The sequence below is a fragment of the Ceratotherium simum genome, chromosome 27 (assembly GCF_057802395.1).
Source record: "Ceratotherium simum simum isolate JZ-2026a chromosome 27, ASM5780239v1, whole genome shotgun sequence".
Classification (NCBI taxonomy): domain Eukaryota; kingdom Metazoa; phylum Chordata; class Mammalia; order Perissodactyla; family Rhinocerotidae; genus Ceratotherium; species Ceratotherium simum.
In genome coordinates, this window is record NC_141926.1 from 26,980,030 (window position 1) to 27,002,447 (window position 22,418).

A 22,418-nucleotide genomic window follows, 5' to 3' on the forward strand; every position below is an offset into this window, starting at 1 on the left:
AGTGCCCCCTTTTATGCCCCAAAGTGTTCTGGCTTGGTTGACAAAGTATATATGCACTTTAATTCAAATTTAGTTCATTGGAAACAAATTTCCTATGTTGACTAACTCATTCGATGTGAATGAGCACAAACACAAATACTGTGAATGCTCACGCGTTAGCCTTTTACCTAAAATAGAAAATGAGTCGTTTCCATGTCAGTTGAATGTTCTTTTCCTTTTTCTGGTTTTTCGTGATGACAATGATAGTGATGTTCATGAACATATTATCTGAAGAAAACGTCATAAAATCAGAAATTAATTCCCTCTAGTTTTTCAATTTCTTATTTCCTAAGTGCTTTAAAATTAGTAATAAACCATGTCTATGCATGTTGAACATTTTGATTTATATTTCCTATTATATTTTATTTTTAATTTATAACTAAAAGTTTATAAGTCTATGAGGGGTACTGAAACAAGGGCTCTTTAAAACATCCTTCATGATTTATCAAAATGTGAGCTATAGAATATACATTTTAAATTACATAGAGGTCAGGAAAAAATGCTTGTGTATAAAGACTGACTAGCTGGTAAAGACATGCTTAGGACAAGGAAGAGAAATGTAATTGTATCCTAAGGATTTGATTTACTAAAGCTGAAAACAGTATTGGTTTCAGTATTTGTTAATGTTTACCGAAGCCTAGTTGAGTTATTTTAATAAAAAGACTTTTTTCTTGTTGGGGCGGAATGGAGGAATTAATGGTTAAGGTTAAATCTGGGTGAGCCCAGGATAGCGCTACCATTTTAAGCCCCAGGCCAACTTCAGTCTTTGAAGTTCAGACTGAGTGACCACGGCAAGATATAGTTATCTGGTGGCAGGAAATTACAGGGACATCTTTTTAAATTACAGAGATCATTTTTGAATGCTTCAGTGGTGAAGTTGCAAAAACAAACTAGGAATAGGAGTAGCAGGAGCCAACGTTATTGTTGTAGCCAACATTATTGTGTGCTAACCTGTGTCAGGCATGGGACCTGGTATTTTACATGTAATATTTCAATTAATCCTCACAACAGGCTTATGATATGAGCCTGTCCTTAACTCCATTTTACAAATGAGGAAACCTAGAATTGGTCAAGGGTGGAGCCTGGAAAGGAACACCCTTCAGTCTGACTCAAGAGTGCAGGCTTTGGGGAAAGAAGTCAAGATGGCAGCGTAGACAGACTCTGAACTCACCTCCTCCTGCGGACACAGACAATTTACAACTACTGGTGGAAAAATTACCCCTGAGAGAGAACTGAAAACTGGATAAGAGGAACTCCTGCAACAAAGGACAATCCTAACTGAGGTGAAAGAGGCAGAAACTCCCTTCTGGAGAGGAAAAACACCTCCTTCACAAGCCGCAGCGCCTCACGGCCACCGGGAGCAGCGCACAGGTACGCAGCCCTCCCTGGAGGCGCAGGGCCCTGAGCAGGGGAGCGCCCCCGCTGTGGGCATTTTGTGGACCCAGCACAATCGAGACGAGTGGCATAATATCTGACTTTGCCTGCTACTAAAACATTGGGGAGTACCCCCAGAAAAGCTGGTTCACAAAGACATTAAAACCGGCTCTTAATGGGCCCACGCGCAAACTCACCTGTTTCAGAAAGCAACCAAAAATCACCAGAAAGAAAGGTGCACAGTGCTTTGGTGAAAAGAGACTCACCTGATAGGTCCTGTGTGCATCTCGGTGAGAGGTGAGACCTCTCCAGGGACTGGGACATTGGTGGCGGCCATTGTTGTGGCCTGGTGTTGGCATGCTGACACAATGCCATTGGAGTTCTCCCTGGGGCCTGCTGGCCCAGGGTCTGCCCCACCCACTAGAGCACCGATTTAATCCAGCTCAGCCAGGGCAGGCAGCCCACCCTAGAGACTGGCCCCACCCAACAGCAAGCCCTCAGGCAACTTGTGGGCCTGCATAGATTGGTGACTGGATTCTCTGCAGCCTGGCAACTGAGCCGACTTCAGTGGGGCAGGGTGTGCACAAGGAGCGGGTGGAGAGTGTGGGGCAGTGGTGGAGTGTGTGGGGCTCCCGCCGTGGAGAGACTGGGTCCACTTTAGGCGGTTGAGTGCGCGTGCTCTGCTGCTGGCGGCCTGGGTTCGGATCCCGGGCGCGCACCAACGCACCGCTTCTCTGGCCATGCTGAAGCAGCGTCCCACATACAGCAACTAGAAGGATGTGCATCTGTGACATATAACTATCTACTGGGGCTTTGGGGGAAAAAAATAAATAAATAAAATTAAAAAAAAAAAAAGATGTCAGCGGGGCTGTGTTCCTCCAGTCTCTGCTTCCGTCATCACAGCTCCTTTTCTGACTCTGACCTTCCCGCCTTCCTCTTCTAAAGACCTTGTAATTCCATTGGGCCCACCTGGATAACCCAAGATAACCTTTCCATCTCAAGATACTTAATTTAATCACACCCACAAAGTCCCTTTTGCCGTGTAAGGTGACATATTCACAGGTGTCAGTGACGAGGAGGTGGCCATCTTTGGAGGGGCCATTGTTCAGCCTAATTTCCCCCAGGTCACAGAGCTGATAAGTATTAGAGATGAGATTTGGATTTTGATGTTTTTAGGCTGCAAAGTTCACACTATTTCTGCCCTGCCACATTAGTGATGATCCCATCAGTCATTCAAAGAAGCATTCATTGAGATTATTAAAAACGCCAGACAGGGTGGTAAGTAGTGGAAAAATATGAAATGCTTTATGAGTTTGAGTCATCTTTGTGCAGGTGCCTTATTAGTATCTGCATTTTTCAAAAGTGCAGGAGATTAAAGATGAATAAGCTTAAATAATTAATAAATAAGATAAAATAACTCCCAGAATAGGTATTATTAGGCTCCACTTTCTTTTTTTTGTGAGGAAGTTTAGCCCTGAGCTAACATCTGTTGTCAATCCTTCTCTTTTTGCTGAGGAAGCTTGGCCCTGGGTTAACATCTGTGCCCATCTTCCTCTACTTTACAGGGGACGCTGCCACAGCATGGCCTGACAAGTGGTGTGTTGGTCCATGCCCAGGATCCAAACCTGCAAACCTCGGGCCACCGAAGTGGAGCGTGCAAACTTAACTGCTATGCCACCGGGCTGGCCCCTAGGCTCACTTTTTACTTTAAGATATTTCTTTACTTACTTCTCCCTCCCAGAGATTAACACCAGGTAAAAGTTTCAGATAGAGTACTTTTGAATATTTGATTTTTTTTCTCAGATCTGTGAAATGGAAATCTTTCCTGGACAGAATACAGACATGAGCAAAACATATGGTTCTGTTTGTTTTTCAATATTTGTGAGATTTGCTTCCTTTACTACTAAGAAAGCAGCACAATGGTTGGTGGTCTTTGTATTTTAGAAGGGGCATATATATCTACTCCAAACCTTTAACTAAGTGGCCTGAAAGGCTGCCTGTCAGCTTAGAGTGGGTTTCAGAGCAAGAGAAGGCTCTTTAGCTGGGCCAGCAGATCTACTCTGTATCTTTTAAGATCAGGGGATCCAAATATCATTGGCAGATCTGTGTAAATGGAGTCTATGGCAGTCCCTACTAGGGGAATTGCAATGCTCCGTGGCAGATAACAATTCTTTTTGAAAAGCAGCTCTTGGTTTTCTCCTTGTTCCTAATAGAGATTAAATTCCCAGCCATGGCACCATAGGTGTTCCTAGGACCTGCACTGCCCATCAAGGACTGGGTGATATCTGAACCTAAGCCCTTAGGTGGTTTAGCAGCCCTTTAACATCAAGTTGAAATGGTACATTTCAGTTCCAAATGGCCAAATTAAATTGAATAAGCAGATGGTTCATACTCCCAATATGCTTACTCTTGCTACACGGCCACATCTCCCCACCCCTCTTGCCTCTGATTACAGAAGGAGTTTCCTTTAGACAAATTGATTGAGAAGAAAAAGAATGAGCCTGTTTACTGATGGCTATGCACCAGCCAGAGCTGAATTCTGGTCCAATTATAGACTTAGAAGTGGCCCTGAAGGAGGGCGAGGAAGAGAAATCCTCCCCGTTGGCAAAACTTGGACCAGAACATCTCATTGTTTAATTTGTTTGGAAGAAGAGATGGCCTGAGGAAATGTGTCTATATTCAGAAAATTTTCAGAGAATTGTATACTGGAAGATTGGTGACCAGGACACTTGGGGAAGTGGTAGGGAGATGCATCTTTCGGGATGTGAGAATATATGTGCCCCAAGTATGTATGTGTATGAGAGATGACCCACTGCAGAGAGGATCTCAGTGATCAAGTAGACAAGAGGACTTGTCATTCTAGTTACCCTAGTAATTGGTTTAGTGGGTTCACATACAAGGAAGCATAGTGACTATACCCAAGACTCAGATTATGCACAGCTTCAACAAAATAGACTTTCTCATACCATAGCTGATATCGCTAAAGGTTAATGGTAGACTGCAGTAATCCCGTGCACTCAGGCACTAAGGGCTCCAATCCATTAGGAATAAAAGTTTGGGTCATTTCAGCAGATAAATAACTCAAACCAGCTGAGCTGCTTGTTCAGAACAAAAGAACGTGGAACATGTGGTGGGGGAAGTAAGTCTTGTCAACTATAGCCTTATGACCGCCTGCACAACTGTGTTATCTATTTCTGTTTCTACCCCTGTCCTCTCAATTGTTTACTTTACACTATATACTATTATACATAGGGTGTGCTGGTAGTGTTTAACCTTACAATTTAGTCCACAGGTTACAGAATGTCATAATGGGGACATTATCATGATATGGATCTAAGGATAATATCCGTAGATCGTGGATATTACAGATAAGTCATGGTTTATGTTATTATAGAATATTATAGTAAATTACAATATAAGTTATGATATAAGTTAGATTATATTATAGATCATGGTTTGTTGCTGCTGTTTGCAAATTTAAGTATAGAAGAGAGTGTTTGGGACCGGCCCCATGGTGTAGTGGTTAAGTGTGTGCCCTCCGCTGCTGGCGGCCCGGGGTTTGGATCCTGGGTGTGCACCGATGCACCGCTTGTCAGGCCGTGCTGTGGCAGCATCTCATATAAAGTGGAGGAAGATGGGCACAGATGTTAGCCCAGGGCCAGTCTTCCTCCACAAAAAGAGGAGGATTGGCATGGATGTTAGCTCAGGGCTGATCTTCCTCACCAAAAAAAAAAAAAAAAAAAAAAAAAGAAGAGAGTGTTTGTGGATTTTGCAAAGCTAAGTGGAGCAGGGTAGTGGACCCTTCTAGGCTTTATTATTGTCTTGTATCTTTGGATACCCTACTTTAGTTTGGGAAATTTTCCATATTAGATTGGGAAGTTACCTTCCTCAAGATAGAAACCAGAAGTTAATTTTCCCAGTCTCCTTTGGCCTTAAGGCATAGGCACTGGCTTTACTGGTGAAATGCTTAAGATTTTGCTATGAAAGGGTGGAAATTGAGGACCATGTGCTATACAGAATCCATTCTTTTCTGGCAAGGGAAATCTGGCTTTTAGGGGAATCAGTGGTGCAGATTCTGTTTTTTAGTATCAGTGGTTTGAACTCCAGTGTCTGTACCCAATGATGCCATCTGAGATATCTCCACTGGGGACAGTCCTACTGGTTTGGGTGCTGTTTTTGCCTGCAGAATCCTCAAGACTGACCTTCTGGCCCTCCCAGTAATTGTAAGAGACACATAATATATTTTCTGGAAGGTGGTTGCTGTCTCTCTCTCTCTCTCAGATCACTTACTCTGGGCCAGCTGCCATGTCGTCCTATGGAGAGAATCATATGGCATGGAATTGAGGCTTCTGGCCAACAGCTATATGAGTGATGAGTGAGTTTGGAAGTGAATCCACCAGCTCCAGTCAAGCCTTCAGATGACTGCAGTTCTGGCTGACATCTTTCTAAAAATATATATTTGGGGCCAGCCCTGTGACGTAGTGGTTAAGTTCAGCACGCTCTACTTTGGCAACCTGGGATTGTGGGTTCAGATCCTGGGCACGGACCTACACCACTCGTCAGCCATGCTGAGGTGGCGACCCGCATACAAAATAGAGGAAGACTGGCACAGATGTTAGCTCAGGGCAAATCTTCCTCACCAAAAAAAATATATATGTATACATATATTTATTTATATTGAGGTAACATTGGTTTATAACACTACATAAATTTCAGGTGTACATCATTATATTTCGACTTCTGTATAAACTGCATGTGTTCACCATCAAAAGTCTAGCTGCCATCTATCACTGTAGAGATGTCTGGCTGATGCCTTGATTGCAGCCTTAGGAGATACCCTGTACCAGAATCATCTGACGAACCTGCTTCCAAATTCCTGACCCACTGAGATAACAAATGCTTGTTGTTTTAAGACACTAAATCTTCAAGTAATTTGTTATACAGCAATATGCCTGATTTACTACTTATCTCCTTTCTGCTGCCTAGAATCGATGCCGATTCTAGGATGGATGGATGGAAGCAGAATCCATGAAGTTGACTGTATGTGACTGTATATGAGCTTCCCTAGGAGGCTCATAAGCAGAGCAGCTTTGCATGATGCACTCTAGTGAAGCAGTCTACACTGACATTGGATATGCTGGACCCTCAGGCACTGCAACACTGCTGGAGGCCTATAGACCTTGTGGTATACAAGGAGTTCATCAAACGTTATCAAGAACAAAGGTATTACTCCATGTTTCTGTAAAGCTAAGGGTACTGAGCATTTGCCCAGGACATGGAAGACTCAATGGCAATAGACTGCCTTGTGAACTAAGCCCTATTTCAAGCGATGAAGAGAGGAGATATGATCAGATTTATATCTTGAAAACATCAATTGATCACACTGGCTGCTGTTCCTCCTACCCATTCCGTCCCTCTTTCCCCAAATAGTCCAGAAAACAGACTCCCTCATATATTGTTCCAGGAGGTTAAATTGTCACTACCTTTAGAAGAGCCATTTGCCAGTTTACCAATGACCTCATCTCAGTTCTCTTTCATCTTGAGTTGTGTGTAGAATTCAGCACTGCTGACGTGAGCTGGTTCACTTTCTGATACCACACGATCAAATTTCCGTACCTCTGTTAATTTCTGAGACATTCACCAACAAGTTCTTATCTTGCCTTCTTTGTGTTCTGCCTCTTCAACTCTTTAAATACAATAATTATAATGATAATGAAATTGATGAACAAAGTTTTTGATATTTTGTGTTCGAGTTAATGCGCGTTCTAATACAGCTTTGTTAGGAATAGGAAAATGGGCCATTGGAGAGTCTGGCAATACGAACTTGAGAGTCACCAGCATAGGCATGATATTTGAAGCTGGTTGCGCATAAGATTATGGGAAAGAAGGACAAAAAAAAAAAGGCACAGCGATTAGACTTAGTAGACCTTTTCAGGGAGTTGAAGAAAAAGCTAGAAAGAAATAGATGTTTCATCTAAGCCTCATATTATAATTATAACTGAATATCCATCCTTTACTAGAGCTACTAAAAAAGAATTACAATAATACTAACCAATTTTCAATTGCACCTCTTATTTCTTCTGGCCTTTTTAATATAGGAGCTAAGTTACTAAGTATTGACAGAGAAAAGGAGAACTAGAGATTTGTATAATGCGTTTGCTGGGTAATTGGTCACTGGAAAAAATCAGTTTTTTGTTAACTAAGCAGTATTTTAAATGTTTTATTAAGGGCGAGTAGGAGTCAGATATCATTATTGAAAGTTAACTAGTCATTGTTCAAAGATGGAATAATCTCTGGTAAAATTGAAAATCTTAATTTTCTCATGTAGAAAAGAGCACAAGTGATTCTTATTCGACAGGAAATCTATTACCGTGAAATTGTCCTTTCAACATTCAAAAAGAGAGAAAGCAGCCTTAAATCCCTCCGAAATCAAACTAAGTCAGTTGTATGAGGAAATGAAAAGGCAAACAGAACTTGTCGAATGTGTTGTTCATGAAAATGGTTTGGAAAATTTAATAAGAATGAAATTCTTATATAAATTCATTTGCTAAATTTTATGAGCACAGTATAAATTTCTGTTGGGGGGAAAACTAAGAAAAACTTCAAAATGAAGAAAAAAATTTAAGAAATTTTTGTTTATTCAAATAAAGCAAATGAATGTGAGGAGTTCAAATTACTGGGAAAGTCTATGTGGTTGAAACTTACAGTGATTTGGCAGCTGTGGTAGGCAGAATAATGGCCCCTGAAATATGCCCACTCCCTAACGCCGGGAACCTGTGAATGTGTTACCTTACACGGCAAAAGGAACTTTGCAGATGTGGTTAAAAGAAGAGACCTTGAAATGGGGAGATTATCCTGGATCACCTATGTGGACTCAGTCTGATCATGTGAGTCCATAAAAGAGGAGAACCTTTCCTGGCTGAGTTAGAGAGATGCTACAGAAGAAGGAGGAGAGATTTGAAGCTGGGGAAGGACTCGACCCACCGTTGCGAGTTTTGAAGATGGAAGATGGGGCCTGAGAGCCAAGGAATGCAGTGGTGTCTGGAAGCTGGAAACGGCCCTCAGCTGACAGCCAGCAAGGAAACGGGGCCTTCAGTCTTACGACTACAGGGAACTGAATTCTACTAACAACCTGAATGTGCAAGGAAACGGGTCCTCCCCTAGTGACTCCAGAGAGGATGCAGCATTTGATTTTAGGCCTGTGAGACACGTGTCAGAATTCTGATCTACAAAACTGTAAGATAATACAATTTGTAGTAATTTGTTAGAACAGCAATGGAAAATTAATACAGCAACTTTATTTGACATATGCATAACTATTAAATAAATGGCCTCCAGTAAATCTCCCAGTCTAGACAAGTTTGCACTAAAGCCCTTAATATACCTTTTAGATGGAGCTGGTTTTTAGCCTCCAATTAAAAACAAAATCTAATCCAATTCCTAAAATACCTATCATTGTTTTGAGTTATAGTTTAACTAAAGAAGATAAATTTGGAATCATGTTTTCAGTTGTTGTTACAAATCATTAACAATAATAAATCAGACTGCATCTTTAACTTTTTCATACTTACTACAATATATTTGTGAAAGGAAGAATTAATTCTCACCATTTCTGTAAAATGATGATCTAGATGGACACTACGTTGGTTACACGTACAGATCTGATGGTTTTCTTGGCTACGCTGGAAGGCTGACATATAAGGTCATTCTATGTTCCCTCCAACCAAAGAATAAGAATTCAGCTTAACTCAGTAACCTTTTAGTGCATGCACCATGGTATTGTAGAACGAGCATGGTTCTTGGAATCAAAAGTCCTTGGTTGAATGACAGCTTCACCATATATTGTGTCAGACAAGTCAACAAATCTCTCTGAATGACAGTTTCCTAATTTGTGATATACGAACAATATCTACCTTAAGTTTCTTCTCGAAATAGAATAAAATTACTCTTCAAATCTTATGCTTTTGTTATAATGTTCGGTGTAATATGCAAACACTGAGTGGCAATGTGATATTTTGGGAGTTTCCACCAGGGATTGAAACAAGTGGGACCAAATATATTACAGAAAAGAACAAGTTGGGTGGAGTGGGAGAGGCAAGGTGGAGGTAGCAGAAATGTTTCCAGTAAAACTGACCAGAGCAGCAGAAGAGGTACTGGTAGGCTAGGAGATTGAGACCAAGGTGAAGATGCAATCTTCAGTTCTGCCTGAGGTGTCTGGAAGAGAGAGACTCATGCTATGAGTCCCTCGAACAGTGCTGGTTTTCAGTGTCAATCTGAGAAGCTTCTGGCAAGGACTTGTTTAGGCTCCAGGGGCTCTCAATTCAATTTAGAGGCAAAGGACTCCTGATGTCTGGGTCTTATTGATTCTGAGGGTGGACAGAGCTGAGCATGTTGGTGGCATCAGAGGCCCCTGGGCCAGGTCTGAGGTTGGCAGATGGGGCAGGAACTGACAAAAACAAACCCAAAACCTGTGCCTCTAGGTATCAACAGGATCATATTAATGACCATTACTTGAAATTTCTTCACCTGTGCCCTCACCTGAATAATGCAGTACCTTCCTACAACTAACTCTTGAGGTTGAAGAAATAGATCTAATTTAAACAAAAACAGATTTTGTTTGCAGAAACTGGAAGGGCACTCAAAACCTCAGGATGGAATAACAGGGTCTCAGGATGTAGGTCTAACAAAGGGAGTGAGGACATAAAGGATTCTGCTTTGGCTCTTCTCTGTTTTCTATTCTATTCTACACTTTGCTTAATTCTTTCCTTTCTGTCTGTACATTTGATTCCATCACTTGTCTACTCTGGCAGAAAAATTTGGCTTCCAATAACTTTCGAGTTTTATGTAAATATGCTCAGCCACCCAGAAAGAGGGTCTTATTCCCAGATCAAAAATCCCTGGGGCGAGAGCTGCCAATGGTCAAAGCCAGAACAATGGAAGCAACCAAAAAAGTAGTACTGACTTATAACTCAAAGTATAAAATAAATATGTATGAATTCATGCCAATATAAATAGATGATTAAATGAATATGTAAATAAATAAACAAGGAAGAAGATGCAAATCTCTTGTGCAGAAAAATTCCAAATAATTTGTGTAGCTACTATGTCCATAAGAAGGTGGTGTGTAACTCCCCACTCTTTAACTGTGAGTTTCACAGAGTGACTTCCTTCCAAATACTACCGTATGGAAAAAGGGGAAAAGAGTAACTTTATAGTGGAGAAAACTGACAAATACTACCTTAGCCAGTTTCAAGATTACTATCAACAGTGATAAGCCACATTGATAGTAAGCACTCTCGATATGATGTGACGAGAAAGACAATGTATCTCCGTGGTCTTTCTCCTCAAAACCGGTAACTTCAGTCTCCAGTCAAGTATTACAAAATACCTGAGCAGTACTCCTCAAAACTGTCCAGGTCATCAAAACAAGGAAAGCCTTAATATAATGTATCTATGTTCACTAATTGCAAAAAATGTACCATACTAATGTAAGATGTTAATAATAGTGGAAACAGGGTGTGAGGTGGGGCATACTATCTTCACAACTTTTCTGCAAATCTAAAACTAATATAAAATAAAAAGTTTGTTTAGAAAAATCTTTGGAGAAGGGCCTGATGAACTCATCATGGCTCAGATATCCACCTTGAACTAATAAATGAGGACAATAGGGATGAAGCCAAGCTCCAGAACATGGAAGTTTACTGTAGCCATAATCATGTTGGTGTGCGTGTGTGTGTGTGTGTGTGTGTGTGTAGGGGAGCAGGGATGTTAGTGGAAAAATCCAAGATAACAGTGCCGGGCAGATTATTTAACAGATGCCCATTAAATTTGATTTCCTTCCTTACCCAGATACCTCCTATGGTTATTTTGGAAGTCTGTGGGATTCTGTCATTTTTCCACTCCAGCTCCCTCTTCTCTCTCACACTAGATTGGTGTCTGTTGCCCTCACCATGCCAATGCCCTTGGTGCCCTACCTAACATCACCGCCAAGGGAATTGTCCAAGGCACTAACCCTGAGGGCACCAAAATATTGCTAGAAAAAAATTTAATAGAAACTTTGTGAGATAAAGGTGAGCAATTAAACAGAAAGTAGAACAAAGATAAAAAAGATGCATAATTTAAGAGACAAAAGATCAGAGACCTGGAATTCCAGAAAGCAAGGACAAAAAAAATAAAATAAAATAAAATATGGAATGGAGAACATTGTCAAAAAATACAAGGTGATTTCCCAGTGCTGAAACTTGCAATTAAAGACTGCAGAGTCTTCAGCACAATGAATGAAGACACATCCCTGTGAAAATTCAAATTACTAAGGATGAAGAGAGGACTCTAAAATTTTTCTTGAGAAAAAAATGTGACCTACAGAAAAATGACAGGTCTGGTCCCACATTTTCCATCAACAACGTTAAATGTTAGAAGACAGTGAAGAAATAGCTTTAAAGTTCTAATGAATAATGTCACAAGCTTCATAAAATATTTCCTGCACCCTTGAAAGGGAGGTTATTTGAGGTTGGACTATATCCAAAAGAGAAGATAATTAAGACAGAAAAGTTCTTGGCATCCTTGAAATAGTGGAGCCAATTTGCCTCTAGAAGAGCAGCGAAAGGAAACTCCAGAACTGCAGTTGTGCAGCAGGGCTGGAGTTCAGCCAGTCCAAACTGAGGCAGCAGGCCAAATGGTGATTCACTAGGACACCTATTATTGTTTTATATCTATTGGTACTGGAATAAATGCAAGAAATCACCACAATTAGAAAATTGATTACAAAGGCTGTTAAAAACATATCACAGTAATCAATCTATACTGCTTGGATCAGCAGAAAATTATATTTCCATTCTTAATAGTCTTATTGACTTTCATCTTTTACATCAACCTACAGACAAAGCATCGAAGAATTAATCACACCTATGTACTATTAAGTTTGACGTTGCAAAAGTTATGATGCAGATGATAGAAGTTGCGGAGAAAAGAATAGAGCGATGCTGAAATGAAAACCATGGTCATTACTATCATCTTAAAAAGTAGGAAGAAAAATGCCTTGGTATTTGGCCGAAGTATGCATTTGGTTTACTGCTATAAAATATACCGTCCACAGCTGTGGAAATAGAGATGTTACTATTTTATTAAAGATACAATGTAGCTACGTGAGGAACTCAAAATAGAAATATAACAACTGGTTGGAAGGGGGTTGGTGGTATGCCAGATCATTCCTCACTTATTATAATAAATTAGATTAGGTCTAAAATTTATAAATCAGGGAATAGGATAAGAAGCATATTATTAAAAGATACAGAAGGAAAAAATCAAACAAAAATGATATAGTAGAAGAGTTGTTTCTGGGAAATGGGCTTATAGATTGAAAAAGATGGAATTGTGCATGTATTAATTTAATGATGTGGAAAAAATCTTTAAAAAGGATGATAAAATAGCAAAAATATGTTGGTTGGAGGTGAAAGAATTATATTAATAGATCTTACTATAGTTCATCTCAGAGAGGAAACTGTGTTTATTTAGAAAACTCTTTTGATAAATTGCTTAGGGCTGAAGTTCCTTTTGGCTTTTTCTGGTTATTGTGCATACTATTTACACTTATCTAGTATTTCACTTTGTTTATTTTGATTTTAAAAATACCATACAAATAAAATGTGGCTCTTGTTATCAGTCTTGATCTCAACAAGAGCAGTACATTCAAAATAGGAAATTCAAGCAGGGTTTATTTACAAAGGGACTGTTTGCAAAGGTGCAGGAAGGGGGTCCATCAGGAATGGTGCAGTGACCTGGAGCTCAGTAGCAACCAAGATGTCATCACCCTCTAGGTCTAAAGCAACAGAGAGGGGGAATGGTTTCTAGAACTTGGAAGGAAGAAGTTGTGGGGGTGTCACTATGAAAGGTGTATTGTCTTTTGGATGGAGGATACAGCCAGCTTAAAGTGACCTTGAAAGGAGAGATTAGGGAACTAAATACATTGGTTTCACTCTTGTGCCTCCATAAACTATTCTACTAGGGCTTTCTATTGGTAGAAGCCAACAAGCAGACAGAAGTCATGGAATCTTGATATAGGTCAGCTCCCTGGGGCAGAGAGAAGTGTGGAGAGTAGACCTACAGGAGAAAATGGAAGATTTTTGGTATAGTTTGACCCTTAGCCCCCTCAGCATTCACCTTTTTCGTTTTTTTTGTCTAGGTGGTAAGCTTGTGTTTCCAACACAGGAGGACAAAGAGACACACATTTCACATTAAACAAACATAGTCATCATTTGATATGATTCAAGATACAGGAAAAAAGTGCATTCATCTGCGCATTATTATTTTCTTTTTAGGTGTTAGATTAAAAAAATTCTAAATCAAGGTTGTCACTTAGAAAGGAAAAACCATAACTAACGCCTAGGAGACTGTTGGACTATAATATTGAATAAAAATTAGACAATCTTTATTTTAGATATTCAGAACTAATTATTTCTTGATCATTTATTGCTTAAATTGAAACCAGTGCTAGAAATAAAGTATGAAAAAAATTTTTTAAAAACTTTAAAAGAAATATTGTAGTGTAGCACAGATTTCCTCAAACTGTGTCCTGTAGAACACTATAGCGTTTAGGCGTTTAAGGAAGAATAAGTTCCAGGATCCACAAGAAATTTGTGTAGACACAAGATTTTGGCATCAGGTACCTTTGTCACTTTCTGTCTATTTACCCTTAAGAGAGTTACTTCAGCACTCTTGATCTCATATTTTATAATTTATAAAATGACACAAGTCAGTATTTCAAATGCCTACAAAATCCAGGCTGGATACTTGGATGAATAAAGCATGTGGTGACAGGCAGCACAGCTTGGTGAAGAGTATTGTAAAGTGGGGAAATTATGTCCTGTCCACAGACATTGGTGGCTTCCAGGCTCCAGCCCATCGTTACTACGTGGGAACACCAGCCTAGTTTTGCCAGATCTTTCGATATCGATGTGCAATCTCCACATTTTAAAATGTGGTAAATAATTCCAAAGGTTTAAAAAGATGATGTGTGCTAAACAATGCATCTCTGCAAACCAGATTAGCCCTATGGATGAGCAATTTGTAACCTTTGGATTAGCTGAATTTTAACCAATCTTCAAATACCAATATTTTGTGATTCTATTGGACTAGATAAGAATTAAGAATGTTATATCAGGGCCACCTATTAATAACTTTGATATATTGTTGTTGCCTGAATAACATATGGTAGAATTTTAGCTCAGAATAAAAGTTAGTCATCTTGTTTTTGAATTATTATTAAGGTATAACAACATTTTCAGTTATTGAGAAAGAAAAAGGTCTTCGAAGACTTTAGTCTATATATGAGAAAGCTTTTAGGAGACCTGTAAGTAGAGCTTTTATGAAATGCTAATGCACACGTGTGGTAGATGGTTGGGAATCAACAGGATAAACCCCAGTGGGGTCGTAAGTGTGGACCAGATTTATGGGACTCCACTCAATCACCACGTGTATTACTAAAACGATGGTAAAAGCCTATGTAAGGATTCAGCTGTCGGTCACATGACCTGATCTAGGGACAAGATAAAAGCTTATATGGATCTCGTGGAAGCCTGCCAATACTTGTCTCCATAATACATGATAAAACTCTGACAGTAAAGTACTCCTGGGAGTTGGGTATTAAATTAGAGAGGCGGCAGCTCTCTTTTCTGCTGTTTTCAGCTATCTAGGCATGGCTTTCTAATACACTGCTAATTTAGAAGCCAGAAGATGAAAGTGCTATCTTAATATCTCTCCAACACCTCATCTTTTCTATCTCTGCTTTACCATAGTTCAGAGATATGGAAATATTAATGTGTGAGATGGCCCATTCACGATGCTGCTACTTTCTTAGGATAATATCACACAGGCATCGATTAAAGATGGTCTTAAGAAAGATCATCTCACTCTTCCTAGAAAATATGTATATACTTGTGCTTTAGACCAAGATAATTTTTGTTCCAAAAAGTCGGAGAGTCAGTCAGTCGAACTTACATTTAATAAGAAGACAATTTTATTTTTCAAATAGCAATCACCAGAATTATTTCTGCATAGAAGTGTCTTTATTCAGAAAAATAATGATCTTTATAATAGAAGAGGTGGAACTTGGTATGCCCAGGACAATAGGAGAAGAGGGTGAGAGAGACTGATGTGGGAAGAGGGAGAGAGAGGATGGTAGAAGATTATCTGCATGTTGTGAATCCTCCTTGAAACCTCCCAAAATCTTCAATAAAGCCCACTAAACTCACAACTGTTTTTCAATTCTAATTTTAAAAATTGTGGTAAAATATACATAACACAAAATTTACCATTTAACCAATTTTTTTTTGGTGAGGAAGATTAGTCCTGAGCTAACATTTGTTGCCAATCCTCCTCTTTTTGCTGAGGAAGATTGGCCCTGAGCTAACATCTGTGCTCATCTTCCTCTGCTTTATATGTGGGACACCTGCCACAGCATGGCTTGATAAGCAGTGCATATGTCCATGCCCGGGATCTGAACCTGCGAACCTCGGGCTGCCGAAGTGGAGCACCTGAACTTAACCACTATGCCACTGGGCCGACCCCCATTTTAACCATTTTTTAAGTGCACAGTTCAGTGGCATTAAGTACATTCACATTGTTATGCAACCATCACCATCATTCATCTCTGGAATTTTTTCATTATGTCAAAGTGAAAGTCTGTACTCATTAAACAATAACTCCCCTCCTCCCAGCCACTGGCAACCACCATTCTACTTTCTGTCTCTATGAATTTGACTACTCTAGGTACCTCATATAAGTGGAATTATACAATATTTGTTCTTTTGTGAGAAATTCTTGTTGACACGGTTTTGTACTGTGGAAATCAATGAAAGGGCTGAATTTCACATGAGAAACAAGATTCTGAAGGAAGCACAGGAGCTGGAGGCAGGGCTGGCTCCAGTAATATGACAGAAGTCAAAGCTAGAGCCACAGGGCCAGATCTGGAACACAAATGTGATTAGCCTGTAGAGTGCTTTAAAACATTTTAATCATATGACATCATTTAAAATGGGGGAGATTTTAATAAAGATTCAGATATCCTGCCCTTCTTATAAAATCTGGCATTAAGGGGCATGTATTTCCCCAGCTACAATCAGATAGGCAGCATACGCACCCTCTAGTTTTTTCCTTATATTCAAAATGCTTTATTTATACATCCTTAATTTATTCACAGGATGAATAATATTCATAGAGTTCTGAATATTCATAGTAATTTTGGAATATGTGTTTAGATCTCCCCATATATAGCAATGGATCCAAATTTATCCGTATCCTGAGTGGCAGGGAGGCTTCTTATGACATCTGGGCTACAAACCGAAAAAAGACATTCATTGTGAGGATATAAAGTTGTCCTGTGGACCCTAAGGGGGGTGGATCAGTGGGTTTGGTGGGAACCCTGAAACAGGAGAGAAGTCAGGCTGCAAAGCAGACACCCTGTCTAGCTCTCATTCATCTGAGAAAGCACGCACTCTGCTCTTTGCATCTTCTGTATGTCTGCTTTATTCATCTATGTTTCTTAGGACAAAATCATGTTTCTAATATGGCTCTCGAAAGCCACTACAATTGCTGCCTGTTCAAGTGCCACCAACCGACTGATTATAGATTCTGAATCCCAATTCCAATCCTGGGTGAGAGAATCTGGTGGTCTGGTTCATGTCTGCTCAGCCACACTTCTGCTTTAGCTGTGGCTGGAGTGGATAGTTCTGGGCAGGCTTTCACTCGCTTCAGGTTGCCAGTGCTTTGCCCATGAATCTTTGCTGTCTGCCCTGCAGCTCCTCTGATGCTAGTGATGCCCCAGGAGCTCACTTTGTCCAAGACATTGGCTTGTAAGGGTGAGGAAGCCAACATCCTGGGAGTTCACACCCCCTCCAACAATGAACAGTGAGAGCTGCTGCAAAAATGCTCCTGCTTCTCATCCTTCTAGCATGAGACTCTGGGATGCTGTTCTGCACACTTTTCTGGAAGTCCAAGCAGAATGGAGCACCTTGTGTCCACAGTGGCAATCTCAATAACGTACCCTTACATTGCCTCTTCCTCTTTCCCCGTCTCGCTCTTCTCATCCCCTCACTTCTGCTCACGGAGATCACTTCCTGAAAAAGGCTAAGGCATTTAAGCCCCTTCTGATATCTACGCCAACCTGCTCATGAGTCTTGTCACAGGCTCTACTTTTCAGGGAAGCCACGTGAGACAGCCTGGTTTGTGTCAGGTGTTTACCCACTTGTTATGGGTCAAATTATGTCCTCCAAAAAGATATGTTGAAGTCCTAACCTCCAGTACCTCAGAATGTGACCTTATTTGGAAATAAGGCTGTTGCAGATGTAATTAGTTAAGATGAGGTCATACTATAATAGGGTGTTCTTAGAAGAAGAGAAGAGACCCAAACACAATGAGGAGAGAACACCATGTGATGATGGAGGCAAAGACTGAAGTGCTGCAGTTGCAAGCCAAGGAACTTCAAGAATTGCTAGCAACCACCAGAAGCTAGAAAGAGGCAAGGAAGAATTCTCTCTTGCAGATTTCAGAGAGAATATGGTCATCCTGACACCTTGATTTCAGACTTCAAGCCTCCAGAACTGTGAGACAATAAACTTCTGTTGTTTTAAGCACCTGATTTGTGGTTCTTTGTTACAGCAGTCCTAGGAAATTAATACACCATTGTTATAGCTTCTGTTGTCAGATAGTGAGCACATATGTGTGGCCTACTATCCACTTATTAGGGACTAGACCGTCCGAGAAGTGGATGTGGGCAGGTTTTGATTAAAGGGGATAGGGCTAGAGCAGAAACCATGGGCATCTACAACATAAGTGGAAATGTTTGTAAAAAGGTAAAATGATGGGGCTGGCCCCATGGCGTAGCAGTTAAGTGCGTGCGCTCCGCTTCTGGCTGCCCGGGTTCAGATCCGGGCACGCACCGACACACCGCTTGTCAAGCCATGCTGTGGCGGCATCCCACGTAAAGTGGAGGAAGATGGACATGGATGTTAGCTCAGGGCCAGTCTTCCTCAGCAAAAAGAGGAGGACTGGCAGATGTTAGCTCAGGGCTGATCTTCCTCACACACACACAAAAAAGGTAAAATGATGATAACTGAAAGATAAAATGGAGAATTGACTTAAAGTCTATCCAAAAAAAAAAAAAGTAGAGCAAAATTCTCTATTAACATTGTACTAGCAATACCGCTATATTTTTTCCCACTTTTTCTTTTGTTTCCCTGGACACACAACTAGACTATGTTTCCCATGCTCCTCTCTAGTTAGACAAGGTTATATGACAAAATTCTGGCTGTAAATCAATTTAACTCAATAAGTTGATAAGCATATTTCTGATGCAAAGGACACAGGTCAATATTGGTTGGTAAAAAATATCATACAAAAATAGGAATAAAATATCTGTAAGTTAAAAATAGTTTTTCAATTGGTACAATATCTCAGATCTCCTAAGGCATTAAACTCTTTTCTGATATGTACACTGCTTCATCCTCAATGAATCTTAGGATCAGACAAAGGCTCACAAACAAAAGCATGTCTGGGCCTCATTGATAGTACAAGTCTGTGGATATTGTGAGGTCTGTGGAAAGTGATAAGGCCTTTCATGTGTGGGAAAAAGCTTAAAGTGAATGTTGTTGTATCTTTCTAGAATCAAACTACTGTTTATTGTTTCTCTAAGATTCTTTGGATAAGGCATTGTTGTGTCCATTTAGAATTTCTTCACCATAAAAATCATCAGCTATAGACATAACAGCAGAAGCAGTCAATACTTTCTTAATAATTGGATAGGATACTGTGCTAGGTACATGAATTATATATAAACTATTGCCCTTGAGAAGCTTATAATCTCATAAACTCTGTCTGCGTAATGGATAAAAATTAGAGAAAACCAACAATGATTGTGAGGAGAACAAGTAGGAAGTTATTCCAACAGTAAAGGACAGAGTTTGACTAGGATGGTGGTGGTGGACATAGAAAATTAGTGGGTTTGAGAAATATTTAGGAGGTAAAATCCATAAGAATCAATGATGAATTGAGTGAGTCAGAGGTAGATATTGATGACGACTCTTAGAATTGGGATTCTCTTAGAAGGATGGATGGTGGTGCCTTCTGCTGTGATGTGGAGCACTGGAGTGGGGGCGTATTTGGTTTTAGACTCATTGAATCTGAGGTATATTTTAGTAGGCACCTATACAGGCAGTCTGCAGCTCAGAGGAGTGGTCTGAATCAGAGATGGAAAAGTAGTACATTTGATTATGGGTAGTAATTGAAGCCACAGCGTGAATGAATTTTACTGTGGTGAGAGTGTAGAGGTAGAAGACGAGGCGCCCTAGGGACAGTGTTGTGGAGTCTATAGAGCTTAGTGATTGACAAGAGAAGAACAGTCCTGCAATCAGTTCCCAAACTTGAGCAGGTTTATAGGCCCAGGGCCCCTCCATGAATTGGGGGAGGCTGGGCCCTATTGAGAAGGTACTTTGTTACACAGCAGAAAATGTGTAATATAAATATTCCTCCTAGCCTTCCTGAGAGAGGCCCTGACCACTTCCCAGGATGAATGTGCATTGGGAAAGAGTAAATAATCAGATTTTTCAGGGATTTCTGAACACTGACTTGAAACTGACACTAATTCATGGAACTCCTGAATGCCATTATGGTTCACCAGTCAGAGTTGGGGCTTAATAAGATCAGGTAATCTTTGGAGTTTTGACTTGTATCAACTAAACAGTGGGCCCAGTGGCTCTCTGAAGCCACCTTGTGGTTATTCCTCAGTTTCCCAATGCCTAAGTGGCATGGACATACTCAGAAAATGGCAGAATTCCCACATAGGTTCCCTGACCTGTGGTAGGAAAGCCCAGTTTAGGTCACCTGAGTTGCCTCTACCTATCAAAATAGTAAACCAAAAGTAATACCATATTCCTGGGGGTACTGCAAAGATTAATGTCCCCATCAAAGACTTGAAAGATGCGGTGGTGGTGGTTCCTACCATATCCTCATTCAACTCACCTATTTGGCCTGTGCAGAAGACAGATGAATCTTGGAGAATGAAGGTTATCACAAATGTTATCAGGAGGTGATTTTAATTGCAGTTGAGGTTCCAGAAATGTTCTATTGCTGATACAAATCAACCCATATCCTGGAACCTAGTATGCAAGTATTAATACAGCAAATGATTATTTCTCTATACTTCTTATTAAACACCATCAGACACAGTTTGCTTTCAGCTGACAGAGTAGCAATACACCTTCATTGTCCTTTTTCAGGGCTGTTTCAGCAATCCAGTCTTACGTCATGATTTAGTCTGCAGGGACCTCGATCACTCTCCATTCCACTGCGCCACATTGAATCATTACACTGATGATAGTTTGCTAAGTGGATAAGGTAATGAGGAGTAGTAATGATTCTAGACACCTTTTTAATACACACGCATGCTAGATGGTGGAAAATAAATTCTGCAAAATTTAGTGATCTGCCACCATAGTAAAATTTCTAAGGGTCCAGTATCTGGGGTATCTCCATATGTCTTTTCCAGGCCTGAGGACAAGTTTCTGTATTTTGCATCTTCTACCACAAAGAAAAAGGTACAGTGCCTAGTAAGCCTCTTTGGACTTTAGATGTAACATGTGCTTCATTCATGTATGCTATTCTGACCCATTTACCAGGTGACTTGAAATCTCCCAGTGTTGAAAGATGCCAAGAATAAGAGAAGACCCTATAACAAGTCCAGATGTCTCTGCAAGTTGTTCTGCCACTGATACAAGTATAGAATATATGATGGTGCTTGAAGTGTCAGTGGAGGATAGGGTTGCTGTATGGAGTCTTTGGCAGGATCCTATAGTAAACCATAGCACAGTGACCTAAGACTTTGGAGCAAAACTATACTATCCTCTGTAGATAACTTTTCATTTTGAGAAACAGCTCAACTATGGGCCACCAAGTTACCATGGAATCTGAGCTTCCCATCCAAAACTGAGTGTTCATGGTATCTGACCAAATTTATGATGGGAAGCTCAGGTTGCATGGTAATTTGATGGCCTATGGGTAAGTTGTTTCTCAAAAGAAGAAAAGACACAAGTTAGTGAGCACAGTAACACTCCATCATTAAACAGAAGTTGTATATATTGAGATTAGGCTTAAGCAGGTACGGAAGGCAAAAGAAAGTAGCATATGCAAATGGCTTAGATGGCCATGACCCAAACTCTTCCTACACTGCCCCTTTCCTCTCAACCCGCACTGAGGATCTAAAGGGAATTTTCCCATGACCAGTTGACTGAGGAAGACAGTTCTTCATGTTATGCTGACACCGCCAAAATGTGGATGGCTGCAGCACTATAACCCACTTTGGGGTGGCCCTGAATGTCAAAGGAGAAGGAAAATCTTCCCAGTTGGCAGAATTTCAAGCAGTTCTGTGAACTTTGTTGTTCGTTTTGCCTAGAGAGACAGCTGGAAGTACAGATCTATATTATTTCATGGAAAGCTAATAATTTGGCTTGATGGGGTTAGGGGCTTGGAAGGAACGTGATTGGAAAATCAGTGACACAGAGATTAGGAGAAGAAGTGTATCAATAGACTTCTCAGAATGGGCACAGAATGTTTGTATTTGTGTCCCATGTGAATGATCACCAAAGAGCAATTTCTACAGAGGAAAATTGTAATAATAGGTGGACAAGGTGATCTGTTCTCTGGACATAAGTCAGCCTCTTAAACCAAACACCCCTGTTCTTGCTTAATAGGCTCATCAACAAAGTAACCACAGTGACATGAGTGGGGATTATATATGGGCTCAGCAACATGGATTTTTACTCATTAAGGCCCATCTGGCTTCAGACACCATTGAGTGTCCATTCTGCCAACAGTGGAGATCAACACTGAGCCCCCAATATGGCACCCTTCCTCAAGAGCACTAGCCAGTTACCTGGAGGCAGGTAAGTTACATAGGCCCATTTGTGTCATGGAAGAAGTAGCATTTGTTCTAAATGGAATATACCTTCACAATGGAC

General features: G+C 40.4%; 1 long non-coding RNA gene across 9 annotated transcripts in view; it reads right to left on the reverse strand.

The window, feature by feature from the left end:
- The window catches only part of LOC147913457 (uncharacterized), a 134,743-nt gene that overhangs the window by 70,826 nt on the left and 41,499 nt on the right, over positions 1-22,418 (reverse strand). For 7 of the 9 annotated variants that reach the window (XR_015548733.1, XR_015548734.1, XR_015548729.1 and 4 more), the window contains exons 2-4: positions 20,425-20,561; positions 6,897-7,099; positions 168-267 (exon numbers count right to left, since the gene is read on the reverse strand). This is a non-coding gene — a long non-coding RNA (uncharacterized LOC147913457). The remainder of the gene's footprint in view (positions 1-167; positions 268-6,896; positions 7,100-20,424; positions 20,562-22,418) is intronic. The other 2 variants (XR_015548727.1, XR_015548732.1) reach the window with 2 other exon arrangements.